The 17161-nt window shown below is 34.1% G+C and overlaps 1 pseudogene; it reads right to left on the bottom strand.

The window, feature by feature from the left end:
- Positions 1–12073: 12073 nt before the first annotated feature.
- On the bottom strand, positions 12074–15101 carry LOC109156743 (annotated as a pseudogene).
- Between the last annotated feature and the right edge of the window lie 2060 nt (positions 15102–17161).

Below are 17161 nucleotides of genomic sequence, written 5' to 3'. Positions count from 1 at the left end.
GTTACACTAATTATTGTAATGATGATTTGTTTCGATTCATCAGGACAACCTCAATAGAGCATTCGATTTTTTGTTGTGTGAAGGGCTGGGTTCCTTTGCAAACTAAGAACTCAAAATTTTCAAAGAAAAGAAACACATGTTCTTCACAAGGTCGTTAGGCAATTAGAGTAGTTGTTAGCTCGACGATCACCCCAATTATTATTATTATTTTAATTTCTATTTTTTTTACATTGAGTCCCAAAAAAAAAAAAACTTGTTAAAATATTTAACTATTGAGCATGCGTTTATAATCATTTCAAACAATTAACATCTTCTAATGTAATTTTATTTATTTGCTTATTTATTAACAATATTGGTGACTTGGCAAAAAGAATTATATAACGTAACAAGGGAATTGGTTATTTTCACCAGGCAGGTATATGCTTATGAAATTTCATAGCAAAAATAATTTCACAATGTATACTACATTCTACTCTATTTATAATCACATTAGAAATGGTTAAATAATCACATTTTCAATTGTATTTCAAAAAGTATATTCAAAATTAAATACATTAGAAGGACACAGTTATATGCTACGTGGCAGAGCTGTGGGAGTTTAATTAAATGGTAATTAAGTGACAAAACATAGGTTGGTAACATGCATTAGTTTGAAACCTTAGTTTAAACAAGAAACCTCAAACTAGTTTCGAGTGTGGACATTCTTATCTTAATTTTGTACGTTTTTGAAAGAGGTTCAAGGCTCCAAAACATGTGGGGACATTTGCCTTGATTTTTTTAGGCTGGAGAAAACATTTTCTTCGTTTTGTAGCCCTATAGATTCTAGTGGCAGGTTTTGTATCTTCTGGACTTCAGTAGATGATTTGTTAAGTTGATTTAGTAAATAATACAATTGAGCTTAAGATCAAGATGAGCAGTTATGACCTTTTCTTAGATCAAATTTACATGGTCCAAGCTCTTCTTTTCTTTTCTTGATCTTTTTCTTTTTCTTTTTAATATATCTGAGTCGAAACACTCAACATAATAAGTTATAAAATGATATAATATCAACACAGTAAGAAAATTTGGGTTAGTACTTGAAGTTAATGGGTTCTTCCACCTATTGAATTAGTAATTTATAGTTAGTGGACTTTTTTTGGAGGTTAATACCTATAATTGGTGCTCTCGTTGAATACTACTCTTAGAGTAAGGCGAGAACCGTCTTTAGTGATGCCCCCTTCTAAAGGGGTGGCCTATTGGACAATTTTTTTGGGATATGTATGTTATTCTCTTAATTATGAGTACCTATAGGTTGATGTAAATTGTATTCGTAATCCCAACATAAATCAACTTTATTAAACTGGCCAGGATTGAATGCGTGTAAGCAAATAAATCACTCGTGGTAACTTAGGAGTGGAGTTCCATTACAAAATTATATTGGAGTATCGAGCATAGTTTCAATACTCAGAGAACCCAACATCAATTAACTGGATTAAATTATTATTGTTTTTAAAAAAAAAAAGGCAAAAGTAACGAAAAGGAATGAAGCTCGATCTTAATCACTCGAGGTGACTTAAAAGCATATTTTCATTATAGAATCATAGTGTTGAACCCCTTTACAATACACAAAACTAATATTTTTAGACAATCTATGGAATCTAGACATTATATTAAGGTATCTCTGATTGTATTTTAGAAACTTAGACTCTGATCGTCATTTGTTTTAATTTTTAGGTAAAGTGAATACAGAAATTACTCTATTGGAAAAGGTTTGGCCTTCGGCAGACCCTAGTAGTGTGAGAGTGTCCTGGCAAATGTAAAAGTTTGCCAAAGCTAAGGATAGTTGATTGCGTTCACTATCGGACCTTATCCAACAGACCTGGCACACCTTGTCAAGATTATCCAACAAAGAAGTAAATAGCATACAAGGAATGTTTTTAGTCCTTTTGTGATCAGAGCTATTGGGCACGCTCTAATCTCCAAGGACATCTAACAATAAGCAAACATGTGTTTTGGTCCCTACACCACTAAGATAATTCCTTATTTAAAAAGGGAAATGGTTTTTAACCAATGGTCAATAGCATGTAGCGTAAAAGGAGTAATTGACAATTTTTGGACACCTACCATTTTAGAAGGCGTATGTGATGTTTTTCAAATGTTCAAATTCCAAGGCCTTCAACTCTATTCAAATTAAAGAGCCCCTTTTGAAGCGTGAAGAAGTAATATAGATACGCACGAGATCGAGTACTAGGTACTCACAAAACTTCTAAAAAGCTTTCAGTCTCTAAGTTTTCAATGCTTCAAATAATCATCTAGGTTTTGTCTTGCCAGTTTTTAGTCACCCATGCAAATATCCATATGGATCATCTTCTACCTCTCTTAAGGCAACTTTGTGAACGACCATTGGAGGTAGCAATGAGGTAGTGAAGAACAAGCAACTTGATGAAGAAAGTCATTAAAGAACTATCTTTGGTAGATAGTAGTAACCTATACTAGTTGGCTTGGTTTGCAACTAGTGTGAAAGGCTATAGATTTCACTTGTATTGGTGATAACGCTATTTGAACCTCCTGTGTTAAGGAGAAGAGTAGAGTAGAGATTGTCGGAACCACTAAAAAAATTCCGGACTCTCTCTCTCTCTCTCACTGATCTCTCTCAAATTTTTAGGAAAACATTTTTATAAGACATCATTTTAAAGGTTTTTTAAAATCCTTGTTTTAGCTTTCTCTTTGGCTTGGGACCAACGTCAATAATATAGGGACATGTGTAAATAAACTATTGGCTTCATTGAAGGTGTAACCCAATCGATTTTTGCAAGTCCCAAAGGTAACCACTTGTGCTTCATTGGCAAAAGTCACTCTAGAACACGAAGCTCAAATTGCCTTGAGCCAGGACTTAGACATGATCGAATCTACATAACTCAATTGATTGATCTCAATCATTCCATATTAGTCACACCCATAGGAATCCTCCAAGATCAATCGAAGTGATATAAGACTACCTTAACTAAAAAAAATCTAAAATTTTCAAGACATTTCCACTCAACCTAAGAAATTCAATTCCCTATGAAAAGGTATCTTCAATCTACTTAAACTAATAAAACCATTTCTTACATTTTACCCAATGCAACACTAGTTGTTTTTTTTTTTTTTTTTTAATTTTTTTTAATTTTTTTTTTTTTTTTGGAAAAGATACAAATAGGCCATTGAATTATTTGGGGATAGTAATTAAGTCACCGAATTCGAATAAACTCCAAATTCATCTACGAATCTAGAAAAAAATAACAATTAGTATTTTTAACGGGTTAACAGCCGGTTTGTGCTGATTGAGATGTCATATGTATATTTTATTTTATATTTTATTATTATTATTATTATCATACTAAGCATTTGATTCTCTTCTCGATGCCATGTTTTTCATGACAATTGCTATTATAGTGTTTTAACATTCTCCAAAGTCGGTTGTCATACACTGATAAACATTGGCATAGAAATTCTTTAGTTCTCAAAAAAATTGTGAGCCGCTACCTATACGCTTGTGTGAGGTGGAAGGGATATCATATTCCACATCATATCAAACTTGGTAATTATCCTTTTAAGTATACCTCAATCAACTTTCCAAACATTTTTTTTTTTTTATATATTGATACGGTTGAGTTTTAATAAATATATATATAAATTCTTTGTGGACTGCACTGGTCCTCTCACTTAAGAAGTCTTGATGACCGTGATTACCTCTTTACAATCCTATCAGGTTGCACGTGAGGTCCTAGATGTGAGAAATTTCACCTATTTTTAAACATATCATCTCATTTTTATCCTTTCAAGTTTAAATTTAGAAAATGACATCAACTCATTTTTTTCAATGTAACTCAAAATATCACCGTTGGACATAGAAACTAATTTCCTCAATGACTTATAAACACTTCTAAAAGTGAAATAACTGACTTGGAAATTTAAAGATACATATTTAAGCTAGTACCCATTAATCTCATCTTATAACTCGAATAATATGTCTTGTCGAATAGGCCAGCACATGAAGGGATGTAAAGATCAATTCAAAGGAGATTGATGAATGTAAGAAGTTGACGATATTTAATCACTAATTTCAACGAAAATGACTTACCGACGTTAATCGCGGTGTGTATCCGAGAATTCGTGTAGATTCCTTCCCCGCAGCATGCCAGCATCATGTGCTTCTTTGACTTAGTAGAATGACCATATGATTTTGATTTTTGAGCTTAGTTTACACTTTTTAAATTCTCAATATATCATTACCACATATAACTTAGACCATTATAAGTATTTTCGTGCTACAAATTAAAGGGATTAAAAATGAAGGAAACAAATATATGATAAAATTAATGTCTCCTTATATCTTGGCATGAAGAAAGTACCAAAGTAAGCAACAACAAACTCTTTTCTCTCTCGTTTGTGTTTTGTAATGGATCATGCAAGAATGATTTTTCATTTGGTAGTGTAAAAAAGTTGAAAAATAATATGAACCGTGCAAATCAAGTAATTAAAAGATTTAGACTTATATACTGAAAATTTTATAATTTTTTGCAAGTAAATATGTATATTTTAGCGGTTTGCATAGAAAGCCTTTTACAAATTGGATTTCACACACGGAAGAAAAGGATCATGTGTGAATAATTTTTCCTATGACAAATGAGAAAAATCTCGTTCGATCATTTATTATATCAAAACAGTAGGTAGATGAGATCTATACTTGAACAATTTAGAACTTTGATTGCATCAATTAGAAGAAAAACATATAATCTTTCTGAGAAAACTTATCAAAATGCCACCGCATTTTTTTTTTTTTTAAATTTTCCATTATTTAGAAGCATTGATATGGACCATATCAAGGGCTTAGATCTCATCCCACTTTTTACATGAGAGTTGCTTTTTATTTGGACCAAATTATCAAAGCACTATCAAACATATCTAAATGCATCAGCATATCATTAAAATTATAAAATGCAACCACCTTTTTATTGATTTACATCCGTTGATTTGAACTCATCTAATAGTTCAAATCTGTCCGCACCTAGGGAGGCTGCCGCACCAAAACTAGGCCACATATTTATAAAATCAATATTTTGGGGGTCAGTATTGACTAATTCTGAAAACTGAAAAGTATGCCAAACCAACAGAAACCTTGTTGTCTTTTAATGCACGTACTCAGTAATAGCATGATGATTAGACTATTATTGTTTGACAATTAATTATAGTCATACTCCGTCCACATATCTTTTGTACGTTGTCAAAACTACAAACGGCAGATTGAACAGTTTTATTTTACGTCGTAATAATGTAATTAGGCAATAATATGAACATGACTTTACCTCTAAGCTCGTCTAAGTTGACGTTCCCAGACAGTTAGTTACTTAACCTCTTCTGATTGATACGTCGCAATACTTCCACGCAGAAGAGATAAAAGAATTGAATTAGAAAATGAAATCAAAATTATATATATCAATTTGACTCTATCATTTAAGAAAAAAAAAAAAAAAAACTTACTCCAAACCACGATTTATTTAATAGTCACATACTCACATCTCTTTATATACAATGGTTACATTGTTTCTAAAATTTTAAAGGGATCGTCTAGTTAACACTGAAATGATAAAGAATATATATTAATCTTATTATTTGCCTCCACTTTATAATCTAGTAAAGGCAACATAAAATCTAAATAAATAAGTTGTTTGTGAATTATTGAATGAATCATGGTAGAGACCCTACAATTAGTACTTTCTATTAGTCACTTCGTGATGTGTTATATTTTTATTGGTTTTTATTAACTCATGATGGGCCGGTCAGTCAATTCACCCCTAATTCATAAAAATAAATGATTTTTTTTTTTTTTAATATGAGAGTGGCTAATAGAGTCATATATAGAGAGCGGTAATTATAGGGGTGAGTAACATTTTCCTATTGAATTATTGAAGCTACCATTAGTAATTAAGAATAGTGCTTTTTTTTTTTTTTTCACAAATAGCCTAATCATATAAAGTTCTTACAATATTTTTTCAATTAAAAAAAAAAAGAAGCTATTTTATCCTCCTAAATTTTCTTCCTAATATTCATGTCTCAATTTGGTAATATAACTCTTTATATTTGGTATTATTCATGAAACAATGAACTCGATCGCAACAAGTTAAAAAAATCACTTTATAATCAAATACAAAAATAAGACAATATAATAATTCGAGTAATGACATCAAGATGTGGATATTAGAACATACATTTAAAACGAGAATTTAGCATTACTCCTTTTTATTTAATAATATGAAAGAAAATTTATAAGTATTTTATCTTATAGATCGGTGATCTTGAACACAAAGCAAAATCAGATCTAATTAAGTTATTAGACACTAAGTCATGTATTATTATTATTATATTTTTTTTAATTGTTACATCTAAGAGTTGAAATTGAATTCATAATCTTTTACCAAAGATCTTATATCACTACACTTTAATGTCTTTGACAAACTGGGTCTTAAAAAAATTGCTAATACATGTTTACTAAATGTCATTGGATCAAAGAAGGATTGTGAAAGTTTACCAAATGAAAACAAATATTCCCCTTGAAAATGAGAAATATACCTTTCAGGAATGAATTTTTCTTGTGTTCACATGGAAGATTGCCTAATTTTCCATCTTTGTTTAAAAAATTTCCTATTATTTGCACCTAATCGTTTGAAAATTCTCATTTTATTGTAAAAATAAATTATGAACCATGGGACCGTAACGTAATGAATGCCGGGGATCCATGCCTTTTGCCCCAAACATTGAGGACAACTTTTTCCTATATGGTTTGCTAGCTGTATATGTAGCCATGGGAAAAAAATAATAAATAAAATAATAAATAATTTTCCTTCACTAAGTAAACACTTCCATTCCTACAAATTATGCATAATGCATAATTAATTAATTAGATTGCTAGCTTTTGGTCTTCAAATGAAGCTTCCATTTTATTTTTACTAGTAGTATCACATACAGGACAACACTGTTTAATTTGTATTTTAAATTTATTTCAAAACAAAGAAACTATAGTACAACAGATAGTATAGGGAGATCAGAGGGTGAGATAAAGGGATAATATATTTATAAATGGTAAAAGGATAAATAAAAGAGAATACTAAGGGGATGTTTGGTAAATAGTTGTTAGCTTATTAGAAATTATTTAGAATATTGGATTAGTGGGTTTGACTAGTTGATAGCATTAACTGGTTGTAAAAAAATGTTTGGTAAATTATTTGTTAGTTGATAACTGATTACATGCAAAATGACTTTCTCAAAAAGTTGATCGAAATTTTGTTAGCATTTTGAAGCAATAAACTATTACAAAAAGCTAATTAATCAAACACTCAAATCAAACAACTAATAGTGGTCAAATAATATAAAATTGGCTGATAAGTGATAAGCTAACAATGTTACCAAACAAGACATAAGTCTAGTTTAGTGAATTTTCATGTTTCCTTTTTTTTTTTTTTTTTTTTTTTTTTTTTTTTTTTTTTTTTTTTTTTTTTTTTAATGAGAAAACAAATAGAACAATAAAACATATGTTTATCACCATCTATTTTCTATGTTATTTTTCAGAAGGGGAAAAAGCATTTTTAGTCACTCAATTATTCATTGTTAGATGTTTTAGTCCCGCATTTTTTATCGTTTCAATATAACCCCTAAACTCTTCAAAAAGTTACGGGTTTAACCCTTAGAAAATAAAATTATTAAACTTTATTAAAATTTATTTAGTATATTGTTATTTTAAAATTTTATTATCTTTATTCTTTATAAAATTTTCAATTTTGATATTTCATCTGCAATATAGAGGACTAACAACCTTCTTCTCTATTTTTTTTTTTTAATCTTCTCTTCAATTGTGGGTATATCATTCCTATTTTTTATAAACGAACCTGTTAAAATTAAAAATTTTATATTAGAAATAAAATATTCAGACTAAAGAAGATTTTAATTTTTTTAAATTAAAAATATTAAAATATCAATGTACTAAGTAAATTTTTTCTGGAACAAATTAAAATTTCCGACAACCAAATAATGTATAAAATTATTTTTCCCAAACGTTAGGAATTCTAATTCTATGGAATTTATTGTCATGAAAATCAAACGACACTGAAGGTTAGATATTTCATATTAAACATCTAAAACAAAATTTTTAAAAAATTATTTAAATTTTTATCTGCTGAATGATATGAGATTTCAAAATCAACCAATGCATGCATGTATGGAATATGATCAAATAGCTGCCTTGACGTGCCAAACAACAGTGTCAAAAGTTGTTCCAGAATTTTTTCAGCATTAATTAATTATGCATATAATAATATTATAAGAACCAAAGATAGATTATATCGAATATTAATTATTAGGCGGAGGGTTTAATCCAAAACTTGCTTTAAAAGTTTTCTTTTATTATTATGTATAATATTAATTTTTTTCTTTATGAGAAAATTGTGCAATGTATAACCTTTCGTAACGCAGCAACTCTTGCTAGAGGTTGCATAAATGCATGAATTTTGTGAAGACCATCGCTGCAACTATCATTAAAAAAAGTGGTGTTGCGTCTTTTTACCAATTGTTATACTACGGACAAATAGATCAAGGTGTATTTTGTATTGTGAATTATTGTTCAAAACACATTCAGATTATGTACTTGCACTTAACATATTATGTATATATAGTTGACATATTATGTACTTGCAATTAATAAAGTATGTATGTATTACAATTAACGTATTATGTATCGACAGTTAACTTATTATGTACCTTCAGTTAATAAATTTTGTACCGATTACAATTAATATATTATGTACATACTTTTAATTTATTTACAAGCTAAGTACATAATATGTTAATTGAAAATATATAACATATTAACTGCATGTACATAATCTGAATGTCGTTTTTGGACCAAAGTCTACGATACAAGATTGACCCTGATCCATTGTATAATTGCCTCTTTTTACTATTGTTATGATTTAGAACAAAATGAAAGTGGGCTAACATGAATTGGCTGGCAAATTATACTCTGAACCATGGTTTACATTGTAATGTGGATCATTAATAAATATTCATTTTTAATATACTAAAGATACATTGTTTTTTTTTTTTTTTTTGGAAAAACGGAGGGGTGAACCCGGATTGGAACTAGAGGGTGGCGCCGCGCGATGTCCTAGCACCAACGCTATCTTCCCAAATTACGTCCTCCACAATCTGGGACATGTTAATATAAATCCGACTCCACAGATCACGATTAAGAGCATCCGCGGTCAAGCGATCTGCAACTCTATTTTGGTCCCGTCTTACGTGTTTAAACTCCAAGTTGACAAACTTGCATCTTTCACGATTGCAAAGCTACAGAATGTTGTTGTTGTCTAGCGTCAAAGCCGCTCCCAGCAAGGCAGTTAATAATCCCCAAAGAATTACTTTCGACGACGAGATTTCTGGCGCCACTAATTGCCACTTGCCGTAGGCCTTGAAGCACCGCCTCCTCCGCCGAGCACCAGCCAATGTTGCACGTGAAACCTACAATCCAGCACCCCGCATGGTCCCGTAAGATACCGCCGCAGCCCGCCTTCCTGTCCACTCCTTTACAGCAGCCATCTAGGTTCATCTTCAACCATCCCTCTGCTGGCTTCTCCCACGCCGCACTCTCTCTGCCGGATCCCCTAACCATCGCAACATGTCCCCATTTTTTCCCGAACGCGTCTGTGATCTCGTCATTGATGATCACCTCCTTCCGCTGCGCCAAATTGAGTCGCGTCGCTTCAAAAATTCTGACGTTACGCCACCTCCAGCACCACCACATGCCAACACCGGAAGTAGTCTGCTAATCCTCCTCAAAGCCCAGCCTGTGATCAGCTCTCAGGTTTGTAGAAAACCACTCCTCCCAGCTTTTCGTACATAGCATTTGCGCTACTCTCCATGGCATGAGCATCTCCCAGAATCCAGCCATCTCCACGCAATCTCTAAAAATATGAGCAACTGTCTCCGGGACACCTGCACAAAACGGACACATCCTGTTAGTAGTGAAATGCCTCTTATGCCGCTCAACATTCGTCATAATCTTCCCTTGTTTCACCAGCCATAGCAAGTGGTTCATCTTGCTTGGAATTCTAAGCTTCCAAACTAACTCCCAGTCCCTATCCACTGGAGCCAGATCCGGCGTTTGTAAAGTAGCGTACGCCGAAGCAATCGTGAACTTTCCATTCGTGTCAAACCTCCAGCCCCAATCATCTCCTCCGTCAACATCGTCTAGCAGAGTAATAGCGTGAAGCTTAACCTTCCAAGTATCATCCAGAACGCCGTCCATCAACTCCCACTTCCACCCCCTGCCACTCTCCCAGTAGTCCGCGACGGTTGCGTACAGCTCCGGAAGGCTCACCGGTTTCTTCATGTGATCAAACAGCTTCACCCCTCGGATCCACTCGTCCATCCAAAACTGTGTCTCCTGTCCAGTGCGCACAACCTTCGTCAGCCCTTGTTCAAGGATATACGACGCCGCAGTAATCCCTCTCCATATGTTGGAGGCGTGTCGAGTCGCTCCAGTATTCGTCGTACTATATTTCCCAGCTAGCACGTCAACCCAAAGGCAATTCTGCTCCCTACGCATGGGCCACCCTAACTTTGCCATGAACGCAGTATTGACGTCGTGTAGCCTCCTAAAGCCCAGCCCACCGCGGTCCTTCGCCGTCGTGACCGTATCCCAGTTCACCAAGCTAGTCTTCCTGACGTCGCTTACCCCTCCCCAAATAAACTTTCTTGTTAGCGCTTCTAATTTCTGGCAGACCCCTTTGGGCAGGATCGCAGTCTGCATAGTGTAGCTGGGGATGGCACAAAGCACCGATTTGAATAAGGTGACCCTTCCCGCAAGCGTTAGGGTCTTGCCTCTCCATCCATCGAGTTTCGCTTCCACTAGGTTGATCAGTCCCGCGAAGGTTGCATTCGTTACCCTTCCGTGGATGGACGGGACTCCTAAATATCTGCCTAAGTCCGCAGTACTCGGGATGCATAGCTCCATTGAAATGGCCTCCTTCAAACTGGCAATTTTTTGAGAAGAAGACCTGGGATTTTCCCAAACTGAAAGTTTATTATTTGGTAATATATCAAATAATGAATCTTCAATAATCAAATAATTTACTTTTAAAACATGAACTTTAAATTATTCTGTGGACCTAGGTCTAACTTGCAGCGCAAACTAAAGTCCAAAAATACACAATTTACATACTAAACATCCACAATTCAAATTGTGAACATTCAGTATATAAATTGTGTATTTTGTATCTGAGTCCACTTTGTAAGGTGAACCCAGGTCCATGATACAACTGCTGATGGTAATTGGTAAAATGATTGGGCTTGGGTAGGCCTGGTGACCAATAGTCCCTTCATGGACCAACAACTTCGTACTACATGATAATATGATGTGATCCATTTTGTTTATAATGTTTATAATTTTCTGGTTATCATTTGTTGAATATAGATTCATAACTAGCTCCAGTATGTTTTAGATTAATATTTCAATTGTTAGAGTAATTATTTTTACAACTTATATATATATATATATATATATATATATATATATATATATATATATATATATAGGGCCCGGGTCAGGTGAGAACTACTGCTTGGGTGTGAACTTATGAACTCTTATGTACCGTTGAGATGTGAGATTAGACGGTCGAGATTTGAAGAGTGGTGTAATGGTACATTTAGTGTAGTGGTGCAGTGATGTGGTGCAATTGTATAGTGATGTATATTTATCAAGACAAAATCATTATAAATCACAAGATCGAACAAGATAACGGTGTACAATGGTACAGATATTCACATATTAAGAGAGGTTGTTATTTGAACCTAATTATATACGGAGTATATATATAAGAAAACTGTTGACAAATGATTTTTATTGATCTAATAGAACTGGCGGTTGAAAAATGAAAAAAAAAAAAAAACAAAAAAAAAAAAAAAAACAAAAAAACCTGATTAAATAGTACACAGAGACATAATTAGTGTATGCAACCAAGGCCCGACAGGCCGACACCTGACAGGTCCATGGACCCGTAGGCTAGAAATATGGAAAGGAAGCTGGCAAGAGAGATGATGAGGAATCTGGCGAGGGATTTGGCGAGAAAGCTGGCGAAAGAGATGGTGAAGAATCTGGCAATGGAGATGACGAGAGAGATGGTGAAGAAGCTGGAGAGGGAGTTGGTAAGGGAGAAGGTGGGAGATATGGCAATAAGGCAGTCTTATTGCAAATTGGTGGATTCTGGGTTCCAATAAGTATGGGTTTTTATATATTGGAGCACTTGGATTTTGCAGTATCTCCATGGAAGGTCAAGTTAATGTGACGAACCACAACTCTCTCACATGGCACCTTTCCACTGCATATGAAACTCACTGCGTTCTCTGTTGCAGATGTACCCTTTATGTTCTCATACCTCACATTGCTGATCTTTACAAGGGATGGTTTCTACAAATCAAAACAACAAAATTTGTGAATGATTATAATGGTATGCATTAAGTCCATTTGATTGAAAATGGAAGAAAGTATACATGAAGGTTGTATATATGTACCTTTTTTTGGCATTTATTATAAGGGCAATATTCTTGATGTATCAAAATTGGATTTTTGACGTTGTGCATGACTATGTCATCACAATGTAAGTCAGTGACCACTCCAGGGTAAGAATTCTGCCATGTTTTCACTCTAACACCATTATCAGTGTTTATAAGTGTGCAGTTTTTATAAAGATACCCTTCAGAGGTTTTTCACCTGGTCTTTTGCCAAGGCTTCCCACACTGATGCCATGTCCCGCCCCACATGTCACATTTTGTACAAGAAGATTTTCTGTTCCATCTCCAATTGAGATACAATCATCCCCGGTCGCTATGATAGAATTTTTTATAGTAGGGGCATCAATTGTTCTCGCAACATGAATTCCATCCGTGTTAATACTAGTTTTGGGTGCGATAATGGTGAAATTGTCGAATGTTAAGTTCTTGCCTCCTAAAACATTGACGTGAAACAATTTGCTATTCAGAGAAGTTATGTTTCGAATCACCGAATTTCTCAAAAAATTCAAGCTCAAATTCTGCATCATATCATTAAGAAAAAAAAAAAGTTAAGGGTCCGTTTGGAAAGCAGGAAAATGACTTCTGGAAAATGTTTTATGGAAAATGAGTCATTTTCCGGAAAACATTTTCCTTTCCAGTGTTTGGTTGCATTATGGAAAACTGTTTTTCTGTGTTTGGTTCATTTTCTGGAAAATGAGTAGAATTGTATAATTAAACATTTTAATTATTTTATTTAGAATATTATAACATGTATAATAATATATAATAATATAATATTAATTTTAAATATATTAAAAAATAGCTAAGTTTTTCAAAAAAAAAAAAAAAACTAATAATATATCAAAAATATTATGGTGGTGGTGGTGGTGTAGTGGTAGTGGTGTTATTCGTTATATAATAATAATAATAATAATAATAATAATAATAATAATAATAATAATAATTGGTGGTGGTATGACGGTGGTGGTGTGGTGGCGGTGGTATGGTGGTGGTGGTGACGGTGGTGGTTGCGGTGGTATGGTCGTGGTGGTGGCGGCGGCGGCGGTGTGATGGTGGTGGCGTTGGTTGCGGTGGTATGGTGGTGGCAGCGGCGACGGTGGTTGCGGTAGTATGGTGGTGGTGGCGGCGGCGGCGGCGGTAGTGGTGTTGGTGTGATGGTGGTGGTAGTATGACAGTGGTTGCAGTGGTCATGTGGTTGCAGTGGTGGCATTGGTCATGTGGTTGCGGTGGTGGTGGTGGTGGTGGCGGCGACGGTGGTTGCGGTGGTATGGTGGTGGTGGTGGCGGTGGTATGGTGGTGATGGCGGTGGCGGTGACGGTGGTATGGTGGTAGTGGTGGCGGCGATGGTGGTTGTGGTGGTGGCGGTGGTAGCGGTGACGGTGGTTGCAGTGGTATGGTGGTGGTGGTGGTGGTGGCGGCGACGGTGGTTGCGGTGGTATGGTGGTGGTGGCGGCGACGGCGGTGCGGTGGTATGGTGGCGGTGGTTGCGGTGGTACGGTGGTGGTGGTGGCGGCGATGGTATGGTGGTGGTGGTAGTGGTTGCGGTGTTGGTGGTGGTAGTGGTGGTGGTGTGATGGTGGCGGGGGTATAGTGGTGGTGGCGGCGGCAATAGTGGTGGTGATGGTGGTATGGTGTTGATGATGTTGGTGGTGGTGTGATGTTGGTTTAAAAGTTGGAAAATGACTTCCCCCAAAAAAAGGGGAAGTCATTTTCCTCCAAAACAAGCATATTTTCCAAAGTCAACGGAAAATGATTTCCGTTGACTTGATTTTCCAGGCACATCCAAACACTGAAAACTTGGAAAATGATTTCCAGAACTCATTTTCCAGGTTTCCAAACACACCCTAAATCCATAAAAACAAAACCTTCATGGCCACATATAAATCAAATCAAAGAAATTATTCTAAACTTTAGACTTATATTAGGAAGCTTATTGCAAGATCCACTTGTTATTCTACAATCATTTTGTGACCAAGCTATAGCTCCTTGGCCATCAAGAACGCCACCACCAGAGAGTGTGAAATTATCGACATATTGAATTGTAAGCCATTCCCTTTTTGGATCAAGTGTCTTAGGATCAAGAGGGGCTTTCAATGTAGCATGGATTTTAAGGTGAATTGGGGCCTTGTGCATGGACCAGAAAGCACTACTTGGCTCATTGGATATGTGCCTTTTGGGATCAAAATAATGCTTGGGGTTGTATCTTTACATGCTTCATTCCAAACATCCAACAATGCCTAAAACATTAATACATAATCAAATATTAAAATTCAAGAATTTCTAGTTACTTGAGTTTACCAAGTACTATATTTGCATTACAGCATTAGTCTCTACAATACTTAGTACAGAAAAATATACCATATATAATTGTATCGGGTACAAAAAATACAGATATCAATTGATACTGTGTAAAAATTCCCGAATAATTTACTTACCACACTGAGATCTCCATTAAGTATTGTGCCATATTTAGTGAGGACGTTAAATTGGGCATTCCCGGAATGTGCTAATAATAACATTAATACAAATATTAAGCCACAGAGAAATTTTGGATTCATCTTCATTGACATTTTCTTCTCGATTTTATAGTTGATTTGAGAGATGAATGCTGAAGCTAAGTCATTTATAGTGAAAACAATTAAACTGACTCCATCTGAAGTATTAAATTTTTGGGTAACAAACAAGGATACAAGTTTGACTCATAGCGAGAGGGACAACTGGTTTTTTTTTTTTTTTTTTTTTTTTTTTTTTTTTTTTTTTTTTTTTTTTTTAAATTTGAGTCTATCAGCTATGAGCAACCTAAGCCGATTTACTCAATGCATAATCTCGAGAGTTTTCAATAATTGCTTAGCTATTTTAGAGGTCACAACTTTCTAGTTAATCTTCTTATTATTTTTTGGAAATATTCAATTTTAATTTTTTTTTTAATTTTTTTTAATTTTTTTTTTGTAAACACTCAATAAACCTGGTTTTGTATGTAATAGCGCGCAAACCACACATGAGAAATAAACTGTACTAGAAGACCCTATGCGACGGGCTTGACTGGAGGGCGTTGACCATAATAATGAAGAATCACACTCTTGATCTTCTGGTACGAGAATCATACTCCACCCACTAGGCTACCCCATTTGAGGCACTTTTTTTTTCTTTTTTTTTTTTCTAATTACTTAAGGCATGCAGTATTTAATTCACACCATTGTGTTAATTGCATTTTATCTATAATCTATAATTAAATTAAACATGAGTAATGAATTGCAGTTTCTTTTTATATTCAATTTTCAGGTTAATTTTTAACAAATCAAACGTCAGAAATTGATGAAATGTGAAATTATAGTTGACTAAAAAATTAAAAAGTAAATGCATATATATATCAAAATCAAACTGATGAAACTTGAATCAACAGTGAGCTGAAAATTAAATGCATCCATGCATTTATATATAAATAAATTTGAAGTAATTCTGACACCTCTTGTATGAGGGGAACCTTCATATCTTATGTTTCTCAAAATAATTTCATGGACAGACTTGATTCCTAACTTGGGAATTTCAGTATTATTAGTATCGTCAGAGGTTTTGAGTTTTATAAACTTATATATATGACTAGTGATAAACACTTATTATTTATATGTTTTTATTTATAATCTCGAACTTTTAAATTGAAAAATGTTACCAAAATTCAGGATTTTCTCCAACATTTTGAGTGATTAGAATAAATTGAAATGGCATCATTAAGTAAGCTTCTATCAAAATTTGGAAGATAGAAAATAAATAGTTATATGCATCCTAAAATTGGACGAAATTTCCGACCACTTACATGGTTAGAATAAAGCTATTTTTGTCGGAAATAAAATTGTGGATGAATTTTTTTGTTTAAATAACCCAAAATGGTGTCGGGAAGTGGGCTTCTAACCAAAATTTTGACCACCTTTTTACAGAAAATAGTGAGTTAGCAAAATAAGTGATATGCATTGCAAAATTAGGCGAAAGTTTCCGACAACCTATATGATGGTTGCAAAAATGTTGTCTTTGTTGGAGATATAATTGTGGATGGAATCGTTATTCAAATCACTTCAGTGAACGAAAATTTCTTAATTATTAATCATAAAAAATTTCTTGGCAACTTGAATTTGAAAAGAAAATTAAACAAAAATTCCATGGTGTTTTGTTGGCAGTTTAAAAAAATGAAACCGTTCAGTTTAACACTATAATTTTGTTCGGTTTCATTTTTTGGTTTGAAAGTGTTCGGTTCAATTTTTATTTCGGTTTGAAAGAGTTCGATTTTGACTCAGATTTGGTTCGGTTTGAGAACCTGAACATTCCTTAGTTTGATAATAATTTAAATTTCAAAGAAATGAAAATGAACCAATCCCCCCCCGCCCCCCCCCCCCCCAAAAAAAAAAAAAAAAAAAAAAAAAAAAATCGAACCAAAAACCGAAATGCAGTTAGCTAGGACATCACGAAATCAACCCTATAATTATATGTTATTACAAGTCACTCACCAGTTTTTGAGTTTTGATGCACGACAAAGAACGTTGATCGTATTTAATTATAACATTGGGGTCTAACTGATTTCTCATAT

This window comes from Ipomoea nil, unplaced genomic scaffold, assembly GCF_001879475.1.
Source record: "Ipomoea nil cultivar Tokyo-kokei standard unplaced genomic scaffold, Asagao_1.1 scaffold2759, whole genome shotgun sequence".
Classification (NCBI taxonomy): Eukaryota; Viridiplantae; Streptophyta; class Magnoliopsida; order Solanales; family Convolvulaceae; genus Ipomoea; species Ipomoea nil.
This window is presented reverse-complemented; position numbering and strand designations above follow the sequence as displayed.